The 15375-nt window shown below is 29.3% G+C and overlaps 2 long non-coding RNA genes across 2 annotated transcripts in view; both read right to left on the reverse strand.

The window, feature by feature from the left end:
- The window catches only part of LOC139426304 (uncharacterized), a 124228-nt gene that overhangs the window by 47366 nt on the left and 61487 nt on the right, over positions 1–15375 (reverse strand). The gene's annotated exons all lie outside the window — the stretch shown is intronic.
- Positions 835–15375, reverse strand: part of LOC139426305 (uncharacterized) — a 50540-nt gene continuing 35999 nt past the window's right edge. Inside the window, exon 2 of the long non-coding RNA XR_011637544.1 lies at positions 835–1357. This is a non-coding gene — a long non-coding RNA (uncharacterized lncRNA). The remainder of the gene's footprint in view (positions 1358–15375) is intronic.

Consider the following 15375-nt stretch of genomic DNA (forward strand, 5'->3'; position numbering starts at 1 on the left):
TCAAAAGGCAACAGATAGTGATCCAATCGTCATTTTTGTGAAAAATTGACATAAATCGTTCTCCTTGGTCTTCAAAGATCAATCTCTTTTTTTCCCGAATTTTCTGAGTATAATTGTGTAGATTTTAATTTTTACATTTTTTTAATCTCTTACAATTACGTATATAGATATCATGTGGAATTCATATAGATAAATAAATTCGTACAAATATGGTTACTTTGAACAGAATATTTGTAATGCTGTACACCAGTGCTATTATATGACTTTATTTTGCAATACTATGGCTCAACATTAAAGAAATATGGGTCAACTCAACACCGTAAAAGGGACGCAGCAAATTTGCACGATATTATAAATCAATATTTATGGGGTATCAATGTTATACAATATTATACTGTATCAATATTATACAATATTATACTATATCAATATTATACAATATAATACTATATCAATATTATATAATACTAAACTATATCAATATTATACAATATTACACTATATCAATATTATACAATATTATACGATATTATGCAATATTATACGATATTATGCAATATTATGCAATATTATACTACATCAATATTATGCAATATTATACTACATCAATATTATGCAATATTATAGGGTACAATGTTAAATTTATTTTTACTAGAGTATGCATGAAGGCAAATTTAGTTTTTTTTTTATATTATAAAAATAAATATCACTTTACAAATTTTTTAAATAAACTTTATGCTTCTAACTTCTTCCAAAACGTTATGTTCCTAAATCATCGTTAAAATTAATTTGAAAGTAGATAAAAGAAATATTTGCAGGAAAAAAAACTTCAACTGTCAAGGGAGTTTCTTTTATTAAAAATTACCTTTTAAAATTTACAAATTACTACACATAAATGTCTCGGTGCGGATGGCAGTTGAGTCAAAACGAAAAAATATAGTGGGTGTTTAACCCGTTAAATACCTATCATTGTTTTGGTTGCGTTCGCTTTTTCCCACGACATCTACCAGAAGAATAACAAGCACAAATAAGGCCTCGCTGCAATATTTCAAACGGAATGAATCACTATCCTTGAGGTCATGTTCACCAATGTCACTTTCAACTTCGTAAATCAGTTTGGAAGAAATGGCCATTGACAGAAGTGTTAACACGTTTCCAAGGAACTGTACTGCTGTCGCGGGATACAGTTTTTGGGACACAGTCTGGAGCCATCGAGAAGTGATTTATCTGCACTTTTGATTACTCGCCATTGTTTTAGACATTGTAGATCGTTTCTAATTCAATGAATTATGCCCTTTGTGAAAGAGAAATGATGGGAGGATCCTTTCTTGACCAAATTGAGGAAGTTTGTCGGGTCCTGTAGGAATAGAATTTTGTAGTGTATCAAATTAAGTAAATAATTTTATTAGATATGCTTTAATTTGAGCAACTGTCTTTATTTTCGAGATAAACATATTTATAAAATTTTGAAACTTCTCTACTTCTTCCTTGACGAAAGTTAAGGGAATTTAAGAAAAGCAACACTGTGTTGGAACAAATTAAATAAATGATTTCATTGGATATATTTTACTTTGAGAAACTAGGCAATTTTTAAGGAAAGCACGTTTAAAAATGATAAAACGTTTTATCTCCTTCCCTGATAAAATTAAACTAAGTAATTTTATTGGGTGAACTATAATTTGAACAACTAGAATAGTATTTATATTATTATATTATGAACAATATAGATAAAGCTTAAAGCTTATCTTCTCCTTCTTTGACAAAATTGAGAAAATTTATTGGGTTTAGAAGGATTGGAATTTTTATATTGTATAAAATTAACTATATAATTTAATTGGATGCATTTTAATTTAAACTACTTGATAATTATTTTCAAGATAATCACTTATAAAAAGTTTAAAATTTTTTGATGAAATTGACAAAGTATATTGGGTCTTGAAGGAATAGAATATTTTAATGCATCAATTTAACTAAATAATTTCATTAAATGAATTTTAATTTTCAAAAGTAGACAATCTATTTCGAGAGAAGCACTAAAAAAATTTTAAAACTTTTTCTCTAAAATTTGATGAAGTTTATTAGGTTGGGTTCAGAAAAAGAATTTTTTTTGTGTGTGTATCAAACTAATTAAATAGCATCATTTCATTTTATTTCATAACCGTCGTTGAATATCTGACCAAATTTTTGAGTTTACGACTACTAATGTTCAACTCTGTAGCCTTGCAAATTTGAACCCAATCCTGACGACAAGGGAACTCCTGGATCAAGTATTGGGAGAAATTTGCCTTCGTGGAGGACTTTTTGAGGGAACTAACCCGTATTTGTGTTACATGGAGAGGAAGACCACGAGAACCTCCCACGGTTAGCGTCACGGCAAAAGGACTCTAACCCATGATCCGTCTGTCTCTAACCTGTGATCATTGGACATATTTTAATTTGCACAATCAGACAATTATTTTTAAAATAGACACATTTCAAAAATTTTAAACTTTTCAACACCTTCTTTGGTGAAATTGAGGACGTTTATTGGTTCAAAAAAAGAAACAGAATTTTATAATTTGCGCTATAAATTAGATAATTTTATTTGATATATTTTAATTAAATAAACCCTTACCAAGAAATTTAGATTTTAATTAGGTATTGGGCTTAAAATATCACTGGACATATTTTAATTTGAACAAGTAGAAAATTGTTTTCAAAATAAACATATTAAAAATACTTGAAAATTCTCTGCTCCTTATTTGACAAAATTAGAGACGCTTATTATTGGGTATCAAAGAAATAGAATTTTGCAATTAATGCTATTAATTAGATATTTTTGTTGGATATATTTTAATGAGAAAAAACTGGGCAAAAAATTTCGACTTTAATTACGTATTGGATTTAAAATAAGTTATGCATCAGAAGTTCTCAGAAAAATCAGGAAAATATTGAACCATAATGAAGTGCAACTTTTATATAAGATATTATATTTTATTGCATTTAATATGCTGCTACACTATAAGAAATTCTGGATCAAATTACGTTTAAAAGTACCGGCACTCCGGTAATTTTGGCCGACAAATCCATTTTTACCGAAACATGTTACGGAAAAAAAAAAAGACTAACCGTAGTTTTTACAGTAATAATTACCTTAAAATCACTGAATAACTCTAATTAAATGAATATTATTTAAAAATTATGGTAAGGTATTTTGCTGTAAAAATGGATTTTACGGTGAAATGGATATTACGGACGATGCACCCCATTTTATTCCGTAATTTGATTCGGAATTTTCTACAGTGTACCTTGATAAGGTGATTAATAGTTTCCTTCCTAGATAAATCAAGGCATCGTGAAATAAAGTTATGATTATATGGTTGAACTTATCACCATATTAAAGTTAAAGCAACTGAGAGCAATATTATGCTTCAACGCGTTCTAAAATTCCTAACCATGTTATCATAACATCTAACTCTGAAAAGAAGAAAAAGTGTGGTAAAAATTACCAAATTTTATAAAATTTACCGTGTAAAATTGCCTCAATTGGAACACCAAAAAGTTAGGAAATTTTTATCAAAGCTCTTATGTGAAATTAACAATGAAATATGATTTTATAATATTTGATGAAATTTACGTAAATTAATGTGGTTGAAATTTGTAATATTATCTTGATTCCCTAGAGCATAGTATAAGAATAATTTAATAGGTTTAATTTATTTTTCAGTATAGTATTTTTTTCTAAATGTGCTGTAATAAGAACCGTAACTTTGAAAACTAGAATTCCTGGTTAGTTGTTAAGGTATTAACGGAAAAAATACCTAATGAATGGTTTAAATACCGTATCTTTTGGTTTTATTAACCAGGATTATTATTTCTTTTTACCAGAAATGTCATTAACATACATTTCGACAATTTTTGCAGAATTGTTTTTACTCAGTTCCTTTCATTGAAAAGATAATTATTAAACTTCAGCAATAATTGCATAATATTGAAGAAATCCAGAGAATTATTTGGTGGTAGTTCCGAGTACAAAGCTCTCAGTAGAAAGCAGATGAAACCAGTGAAATAAATTACCAGCAAATGTCAGTTTATGATGATTTATCTGAAAGGCACTGAATCAAACAAACCTTAATACTCAGTTAAAATTACAATCAGAGAAATCATGGGCGATCTAAACTTCGATTCGTCGAAATTACCTTCGAATAACTAACAGTTCAATACACAACCTTTAGCACACCGTATTTATTAACAACTCATTTACAAGTATATGCGCCAAGCCCCTTTTTAATCTAAACTTTCTATTCTTCATTAAAGAGGGCCCCGAGCTGCCGGCAAGGATACAGAAATGGAAAAAAAATAGAATAAATAAATAAAAAAGCATTAAAGTCAGCAATGAAAAGAAAAATTGGCTTGCGAAGACACTTGCGTCTTAAAGGGGTATTTTAATTTCATCATTACCTACCTTATTTCATCAACGCCGCTGTTATGTCTCATCCTTCAAAGTTGATGTCACAAATCGAGAAGGGGGGGATTCGAACATTCCAAGAGTAGAACGCATTTGATGAGAGTAAAGAGGATTATGAACTTAAGGAGGGGCGCACAAATGAAGAAAATAAAACAGAAAAAATAACGTGAAATGGATTAGGTAGAGAGTTTTTAATGTGTTAGAATTTTTTTTTTTTTTTTCGTTTGCTGCTGTGGCCAAATGAATGTATGTTGTACATGATTAAAACGAGAATTAAATACTGTAACAGCCTCAAAGTTCAATTTAGTGACATTGAAATAGGTATTAGCAATTTCAAATGAAATTGAGAAATTAATTAGAATAATTAAGTTAAAATAAAGAAGAATTAAAGAACTAAGTTGGTATTAAAGAATTAAATTAGAATAATGTATTATGAATTTTGCAGTTGAAAAAAAAGTTACTCTTGACTGATCCAAATATTTGAATTCGGGTAAAGGATGTTATCATGTTTGGAAGGGAAAAAATACAGTTATTTGGTTATTTAAAATTCTTTTTCAATTCCATTTAGGGTTTACATTACATTTTGAATAAAGTGTTGAACTGAATCAATCGTGTACCAAGGTATTTGTAGGTTTTGATAGTTGATATTTTATTTTGTTTTAAAACCGTCGTTGAACAGCCGACCCAATTTTTGGGTTTACGACTACTAATGTTCAACTCTGTAGCCTTGTCATTTTGAACCCAATCCAGAAGACAAGGGAACTCCTGGATCAAGTATTGGGAGAAATGTGCATTCGTGGAGGACTTTTTTGATGGAACTAACCCGCATTTGCGTTACATGGAGAGGAAGACCACGAGAACTTCCCACGGTTAGCCTGACGGCAAAGGGACTCTAACCCATGATCCGTCTGTCTCTAACCCGTGATCATTGGACATATTTTAATTTGCACAATCAGACAATTATTTTTAAGATAGGCACATTTCAAAAATTTTAAACTTTTCAACTCCTTTGGCGAAATTGAGGACGTTTATTGGTTCAAAAAGGAACATAATTTTATAATTGATCCGTCTACCACTGAGGATATTTCAAGTCAGCACTGTGGTCGATGCAAGCTGGATGCGGAATTCATATCGACCAGCCACCGCCGGGATCGAACCCAGGTTCACCTGATTGGAAGGCGCTCTATCCCCTGAGCCATCGCAGCGCTGATAGTTGATATTAGTGAGAAAGAAAAAGGCTTGGACAAAGCTGGTTTTGGCTAAAACCAGGAGGTTTTTGTTAAAAACTAGTGCAGTGTGTACAGTGCGCAAAGTAAAAAAAAATAAAAAAATAAATAAATAAGTAAGTAAAGAAAAAAAACAGACCACCCTAAATAGCTTTTGATCTAATGATCGGATCTTCGCGTTCTAGAACTAAATCTTAAAGGTTCGAAGGGGTGACCTCAAATTGGCTAAATAATTAGTGCAGACGATACTTTAAGTTGCGAAATCAGACATAAAAACGTACTTTCGCTGATTAAACATACCTTTTCTTTCGACAGATTGGGATTTATGACCCCCCCCCCAAATATAGGGGGTAACCACAACCTGGGAAATATGGTCCTAATAATTCTGTTAGGTGAGCGGTCGAAAGTTTGGATTATCTCGACCATATCTCGAGAACTTGGAAAGCGAATTGGAAAATATTTGCACGTAATTATGAAATTTGTTTCTCTAAAAATAATTCAATGAAAAAATAATTTTTTATAATAATATATGTCATTTTTTATTATTTTATTTATTAATGGTCAAAATTTGAATGTGGAACTTTTCTTAAAATTTTTATTTCTTGGTACTATTTGACAGATTTCGTTCAAATTTTGTGTTTTAACATATGAAATTATAATGCTTAAAATGATGGAAAAAAATTTATACTTTACAATTCACATTTTTTTTTCGACTTATATTTTTTATTACTTATAAATAAAGTTATAAAAATGATAAAAAAAATTATTAATAATTAAGTTTGAACCTCTCTTTTTTCTTATTTCACTATATCTCAAGAACTTCGTAAGCGGATTGAAAATTTTTGCACACAATTATAAAACTCGTTTATCCAAAGGTTAGTCTATGCGAAATATAACTTTTAGTAAATATTTATTATTATTTTATTTAATAACAGTTGGTAAATAACAGTTATGGTAAATAGCAGTTATGGTAAAATTAACAATATAATACGGTTTTATAATATATGTAATAGTTGTAAGCGTGGTAAAATTTTATAATTTTATCATGATACTTTAGAGCATGGCGATGGCATAAAAACCATTTATTCGGTTGAATTTACTTTTCAGTATTGTATTTTTTACTAAATGTTTGATAATAAGAACAATAATTGTGAAATTGTGTACCAGATAATTGTGTACCAGAATTTTCGGTAAACGTTACCATATGTACGAAATAATTACCAAATAAATGGGTTAAATACTGTATATTTTGATTATTTTTTTCCGTAAATAGTTCCAGATTCAGGATTAAATTACGGTGAAAAGTACATGCACTCGTGGTGCCGGTACCTTTTACAGTAAAATTCATTTTTACCAGAACATGTTACGGAACAAAAAAAAAAATTTATGCAATCTAATTTTTAACGTAATAATTACTGCAAAATCACTGAATCACTATAATTACATAAATACTACTATGCAGTGTAATATTTTACGGTGAAAAAGGACTTTACGATAAAATGGATTTTACGATAAAATGGATTTTATGAATAATGTACCCAAAGCGCCGGTACTATATACCGTAATTTGATTAGGAATTTTTTTCATAGTGTCATTACTGGAATTTTTTTCTACCAAAAATGTTATTACCATACAGTAAGGAAATTTTGAAAAATAAATTTTCTCCTTGTAAGTGTCATATCGAGAAAACAAATAGCAGCTGGGACGATATTATAATTCGACGCGAACTAATGTTTTTAACAGTGCAGCAATAGACGCACACTTTTTCAAGATACCACACTTCATTGCAGCATAAAATAAATAGCTACCAGCCATTGTTTAACGACATTCTCAGGGATGTCAAGACAATACATTATTATTTTCCAGCATTTTAGTTAACTGTTTCATATCTATACCTGCCACCCATGTTGTAACCTCCATGATATACTACCACTGATAAAAGGCATGGGCAGATCCATAAAATGATTATACCCGAACATTCAGAAGTCATTGCTGGGACCAAAATATATGCACCACGTGCCTATCTAAAAGCATCTTGGTCTTTTCTTCAAAATCCCAACCCAAACGATTATTTTTATATTTTTATTCTACGTCTGGAAAGTATTGTTCGAATTTGAGAACAACTAGAAAAGATCTGTCGAGATCTTGGCCAGATAAAGTCCGCACACACTCCGTCAATTTGTTTACTTATGTCTTGGTGGAGCACAATGGCATGTCTTCTGCCCATGTCAGAGTAGTTTATGAGTCTTATGAAAGGAGTTTTCATGGTCTGTTGCGTGGAGGGGTATTCCAGAGCCATGGCGTGGCCTGCGTTTAGTGGTCATTCAGAGAAAAACAAACAGCATGAGGTCTGTCTTGATGTCATGGAAAAATTGACTTTGCTTTGAAGTTAGTCAACAACTTGAGATTTTTAGGCAAATCATAGATAAAAATGCTGAGAATTTTTGTTTTATTATTGTTTACAATTGTGCACGAATTTTTATTACTTTTGATGTAGATTTTATACATGGAATTGCATGAACTTAATAAAATTATTTTAAACATTTAAAATTGCTATTTGGAAATTTTGTGGACGAAAGCTTTTGAGAGATTGATTCATACCACAAAAAGTTCAAAACTACGTACAGTGTTAAAAGTATTGAAAAAAGAATCAAATTAGCTTCCGTATCATCCCGTACGTAACATTTCAAGTAATTGCGTGTGCGTCAGTTTAGGGGAAATACACATGCACCCGTGTAAAAATATCAAACTTACGTTAGTGAAAATAAGAGATTTTTCAAAAAACCGTAAGTTAAAAACGCTATAATTTTAACTTTGACCACAAAATTAAAACTAACATTTACAATGGACGTAGACTATCACTTTAAAGCTGTGGCATGTGATTCAAGATGCTTTGCTCTACCTAAAACTGTGGCTCTATGAGCAGTAATAAAATATATAAAATAAATAAATAGCAGTAATAGAATAAATAAAATATGATATAACTTAGATATAATTTGATAATGAAATTGCTAAATTACAGTATTTTGTAAATTTCTTAAAAATGTTTGCAATGTGTTAAATATGTGAATGTCAAATTTATTAAGCTTGATTGTTAATTAAGCATTAAATTCCAACAACTTTCAACGTATTACATAAACAAGTAAAAAGATTTTCAATTGTGAAAAGAATTGGGATCACACACGTAAGCATCTTATGGGAGGAAAGGGCAACATAAAAATTTGGATGGACCAAATACTTATGAAAAAACTTCAAATTTGAAATAAAAGTTTGGAGAAAGAAAAAGTTGGACAAATTTTTTTTATAGGAATTACAAAAGTTTTAACCACAGAAGAAAAACAGAAAAGATTTCTGAAGAATATTCTATTCAAAATTTTACAAGACAAATTAATTTTTTTTCTCTAAGTTAAATTTTTTTTTTCAAAATTTGATCCAAAAGTTAGATTATTTCAGTAAATCAAAGTTAAGTGAAGTTTCTTACGTAAGCATGGAAAGGAAATTTATGATTTGCTTAATTTTGCTGACTAGGGGGGGGGATAGGCACTCAAGTACTAATCAAATACTTCACAGCTAGAAAAAAAAAAAAAAAAAAAAAAAAAAAAAAAAAAAAAAAAAAAAAAAAAAAAAAAAAAAAAAANAAAAAAAAAAAAAAAAAAGAAACGAAAAAACGGAAAAAAAAGCAGGATAAGTCAAGAAAATAAGCCATTAACTTTACCCTCTACGCTGGGTAACATGTTGTTTTCGAATTTTTAATTTTGAGTTTTTTTAAGAAAATGAACATGATATAAGCTAGAAAAAAAATTTAGCACTAAATTCTTTTATAACGATATTTCACATTTCTGGTAAAATTTTATATCCCGGAGAAATTGGTATAGCTGAATTTACCTACAGGTTAACATTTGATACCAACAGTTTTAAAAAATTTATTTTCTTGATTAAAAAGAAGAAAAAAAACTTTAAAAAAATATTCATTTTGTGAAGCGCTCCATAATTTAGGCGTTTAACAAAATAAGACGCTTATTAAAAGAATTCGAAACAACCAAAATTTAAAAAAAGAAAAAAAAAAAAATACAAGAAAGTCAGCAAAAATATGTAGAATATGTATTATGTAGAATATGTATACATGTAGGATATGTATGTAGAATACATGAATAATATGTATATAGTATATGTATATGTAGAATATGTAGTATATATATGTAGAATATGTATATATATATGTAGAATATGTATTATACATATAGCATGTTGAAAGTGTGAGCGTTAAATCTGAATATAATTTAACATTTAGGAGCAAAATCCTTATATATACCGTCAGACCTCTATTTAACGAAGTCGCTAGATCCCGATAATAAGTTCGTTATAAGGAAAATTCGTTTAATAGAAAATCACCTTTTAAAATACTTTAACAACACGAAGCAGGTTTTAAATTCATAAACACTAGGCATAATTAAAATGGTTATTGATGCACCTTTATCTTGTAAACTAGTATCTACTATTTATTTTAAAAATCTGAACCATAAAAGAAATCGGCGTGGAAAGCAAGAATAGAGCAAAACATTATCCAGTGTTGCACTATCATGCTACATATATTTTCAACTAAAAAAAAAAGCTAAATTTATGTATTAAATTATAGCTGCATTTATTATAAAAGTAATATTAAACATGCAATACCACATACGTTCTTAAGTTTAATTGCTACTGATAAAATCCGTTAATTTGGACTGAGTTTTTCATTTGAAATGCAAACAGAAAGGGAAAGGGATTTTACCACTTTTTCTAAAATAACTTTTAGAGAAAGCAGTAAAACAATTCAAAAAGCAGTGGCTTCGAAAATTATTTCAAGTTCATTTCCCCCATAAAATGCGTTAACAAGTTTGAAATGTTCTGAAATATTTTAGAAAATAGGGAAAGTGGATTTCAAAGAAAAGCTCATTAAATAGAAAATTCACTCCGCTATTTGGAAGTTATTTTACGAAGAAATTTCCAAAATGTTCTTGGTTCCTCGAGAGAATTCGCGAAATAGAGAAATCCGCAAAATGGAAGTTCGTTAAATAGAAGTCCGACTGTATTTACATATAAATAAGTAAAAAAAAAAAAAAATGCTTTGAAATGTTTTGTTACGTAAAACATTCTGTTAATCGTTCCATAATTCAAGCCTTCAACAAGATAGGATGCTTATTAAAAGTAATCATTACGCTTATTAAGCATTCGAAAAATTAAAAAAGGAAAGAAAAACTGAAAGTCAGTAACAAGGGGGAGTAACATGTAGAATACATGATTTATATGCAGCATGTTTAAAATGTGAATGTTAAATTTGTCTATAATTTAACATCTATGGCCGAAATCTTACGACATATTTGCCTATAAGCGAATAAGAAAAAGCATAAATACTTAAACAAATTTTATTCTGGTAAAGAGTTCCATAATTCAAGCCTTCAACAAGATAAGATGCTCATTAAAAGTATTCATTAAGCATTCGAAAAATTGAAAAAGGAAAGAAAAACTGTAAGTCAATAACAAGGGGGAGTAACATGTAGAATACATGATTTATATGTAGCATGTTTAAAATGTGAATGTTAAATTTGTCTATAATTTAACATCTAGGGCCGAAATCTTACGACATATTTGCCTATAAGCGAATAAGAAAAAGCATAAATACTTAAACAAATTTTATTCTGGTAAAGAGTTCCATAATTCAAGCCTTCAACAAGATAAGATGCTCATTAAAAGTATTCATTAAGCATTCGAAAAATTGAAAAAGGAAAGAAAAACTGTAAGTCAATAACAAGGGGGAGTAACATGTAGAATACATGATTTATATGTAGCATGTTTAAAATGTGAATGTTAAATTTGTCTATAATTTAACATCTAGGGCCGAAATCTTACGACATATTTGCCTATAAGCGAATAAGAAAAAGCATAAATACTTAAACAAATTTTATTCTGGTAAAGAGTTCCATAATTCAAGCCTTCAACAAGATAAGATGCTCATTAAAAGTATTCATTAAGCATTCGAAAAATTGAAAAAGGAAAGAAAAACTGTAAGTCAATAACAAGGGGGAGTAACATGTAGAATACATGATTTATATGTAGCATGTTTAAAATNAGTTTAATTGCTACTGATAAAATCCGTTAATTTGGACTGAGTTTTTCTTTTGAAATGCAAGCAAAAAGGGAAAGAGATTATACCGCTTTCTCTAAAATAACTTTTAGAGAAAGCAGTTAAACATTACAAAAAGCAGTGACTTCGAAAATTCATTCAAACTCAGTTCCCCCATAAAATGCGTTAACAAGTTTGAAATGTTTTGAAATATTTTGGAAAATAGGGAAAGTGGATCTCAAAGAAAAATTCATTAAATAGAAAATTCACGTCGCTATTTGGAAGTTATTTTACGAAGAAATTTCCAAAATGTTCTTAGTTTCTCGAAAGAATTCGCAAAATAGAGAAATCCGCAAAATGGAAGTTCGTTAAATAGAAGTCCGACTGTATTTACATATAAATAAGTTAAAAAAAAAAATGCTTTGAAATGTTTTGTTAAGCGTTCCATAATTCAAGCCTTCAGCAAGATAAGATGCTTATTAAAAGTAATCATTACGCTTATTAAGCATTCGAAAAATTAAAAAAGGAAAGAAAAACTGAAAGTCAGTAACAAGGGGGAGTAACATGTAGAATATATGATTTATAAGCAGCATGTTTAAAATGTGAATGTTAAATTTGTCTATATTTAACATCTAGGGCCAAAATCTTACGATATATTTGCCTATAAGCGAATAAGAAAAAGCATAATTACTTAAACAAATTTTATTCTGGTAAAGAGTTCCATAATTCAAGCCTTCAACAAGATAAGATGCTCATTAAAAGTATTCATTAAGCATTCGAAAAATTGAAAAAGGAAAGAAAGTCAATAACAAGGGGGAGTAACATGTAGAATACATGATTTATATGTAGCATGTTTAAAATGTGAATGCTAAATTTGTCTATAATTTAACATCTAGGGCCGAAATCTTACGACATATTTGCCTATAAGCGAATAAGAAAAAGCATAAATACTTAAACAAATTTTATTCTGGTAAAGAGTTCCATAATTCAAGCCTTCAACAAGATAAGATGCTCATTAAAAGTATTCATTAAGCATTCGAAAAATTGAAAAAGGAAAGAAAAACTGTAAGTCAATAACAAGGGGGAGTAACATGTAGAATACATGATTTATATGTAGCATGTTTAAAACGTGAATGTTAAATTTGTCTATAATTTAACATCTAGGGCCGAAATCTTACGACATATTTGCCTATAAGCGAATAAGAAAAAGCATAAATACTTAAACAAATTTTATTCTGTTAAAGCGTTCCATAATTCAAGCCTTCAACAAGATAAGATGCTCATTAAAAGTATTCATTAAGCATTAAAAAAATTTAAAAAGAAAGGGAAAAAACTGAAAGTCAGTAACAAGGAGGATTAACATGTAGAATATATAAAAAAATTGGATAATTGGAGGATTGACATGTAGAATATATATATTTTACGTGTAGCGTATTTAAAATGTGAATATTAAACTGACTATAATTTAACATTTAGGCCCAAAAATCCTTCAAACATCTTTATCTAAGCAAAGACAAAAACATAAACACTTAAAACTTTTCATGTTGTAAAGCGTTTCATAACTCAAGCCTTTAAACAAAGTAAGACGCCGATAAAAAATAATCCAATACCTCACAACCGGAGAAAAAAAACTGAAAGACAGTAACAACGACGTAAAAGAAAATAACCAGAAAAATATATCAAGATAATTCAAAACAATAACTTCACCACCTATACCGAGTCACCTGACAAAGCGAAAGCAAATAAAGCAAAAGAAAAATACATTTCAATAATCTGTCACATGAACGTCAGTTTAAATACACATATACCAAAGCAATAAAATATCGTTCGAAGACGTATTTTAGACGTATACTTAGGCGGGGACAATCCCTGAAAAATAATTCCTTTCAGGCTTGTCAAAAAAGGAACAATACATTTTCTTTACTCAACCAATAAAAGTCACATCAAACTGTCGATAATGTATTTTTTAAAACATTTACCATCTTCAACACTAATAAATACATTGCTTGTCTTAAAAAACGAAATAGAAAAATTATTTATCTTAAAAGAATAAAAATGACACTTTTAGTGGGAGTTTGTCTACAGCATACTGTCGTGATCGATTTCTTATATTGTTTTTCATATTCAAAAGCTGTAGAGTTCATATAGATCAGCTGTTCTATGTAGAAGATCGACAGTGGGCGGGGCTTCTTGAGCGACAGACTCCTCCTACCTAACCACGCCTTTAGTTACTGCCCTTAGCAACGTATGCGTAGAGAGGAGTTGAGGAGAAGCTGGCCTCTTGCTGGTCTCATCGAAAGGTACAGGCATTACTCCTAGCTTGTTTGGAGACATAATTTGCTAGCTGAATCAGAAAAATGAAATAAAAAAGGAAAAAGTTTTATGCAAATTATCAACAGAAACGATGCGCAATCTGCAAATAAATTATGATAAGGTTTTTATTTTCTTAGGAATTTTATTTTATTTTTCTATTCGACAAAAAGTTGTGTGTAATTTTTTTTGTTGTAGGGGTTCTAGAACGCTGTTTAAAAAATACCTAAGAAAAGATAAATATACATACAGAAATAGAAAATATAGTATTAAAATAAGGGTTAACAACCTCTTTGCAAAAAATATTTATTGTTAATCAGATCTTTATACAATTTATACAGTCTTGAAAATAACTGGATTTATATAAAATTTATTTCTAAATAAAATTGCAATTCTGAAGGTATAGAGAAAAAATTTTCTAAAAAAACTGTAATTGCGTACTGCACATTAGATATTCCAAGTTTCGCTCTCTCTTTCCCTCTATCCTTTCAGTAGAAAAACGAAAATGTAAAAAAAAAAAGGGAAAAGTATTGAAAACATTGTCAGTTAATTAAAATTAAAAAATTATTTTTAGAAATTTTATTAAAAACAACATTTAAAATTATAAATGGTAAAACGTTTTATTAAATCCTATACACGTTTCGGTGTCATAATGGCACAGCTTCATCAGTAGGATACTGATCAGTCATTTTACTGATGAATGTGTCTAAATGTGGCACCGAAACGCCTATAAATTTTAATTAAAATTTTACCATTTGTGAACTTAAAGTTTTTTTTTTATGAAATTTAAAATTACCACGAAGAAATATTCTTGTTTAAAAAATGCATAATAATTTAGTGAGGCAAAGTTGTTCATCTTAATGTGCGTAAAAAAACATAAAAAATTTCTTAAAGTACAACCATAATAGATCGATAATTTAATATTAATAATTAACTAACTCAGTGGCGCGACAGCCCATTAAAAGGGCCAAGGCCGACTGTGCCCATCTCAGTTTTCTTGACCTTGGGCTCTGGGGTGCAGGAGCATATGTTCCGGTCAGGTGGTCAGCCGAACGCGNTCTTCATCTGTAGGATACTGATCATTCATTTTACTGATGAATGCGTCTAAATGTGGCACCGAAATGCCTATAAATTTTAATTAAAATTTTACCATTTGTGAACTTAAAGTTGTTTTTTTTATGAAATTTAAAATTACCACAACGAAATATTCTTGTGAAAAAAAATGCATAATAATTTAGTGAAGCAAAGTTATTCATCATATTTAATGTGCGTAAAAAACATCAAAAATT

This window comes from Parasteatoda tepidariorum, chromosome 8 (assembly GCF_043381705.1).
Source record: "Parasteatoda tepidariorum isolate YZ-2023 chromosome 8, CAS_Ptep_4.0, whole genome shotgun sequence".
NCBI lineage: Eukaryota > Metazoa > Arthropoda > Arachnida > Araneae > Theridiidae > Parasteatoda > Parasteatoda tepidariorum.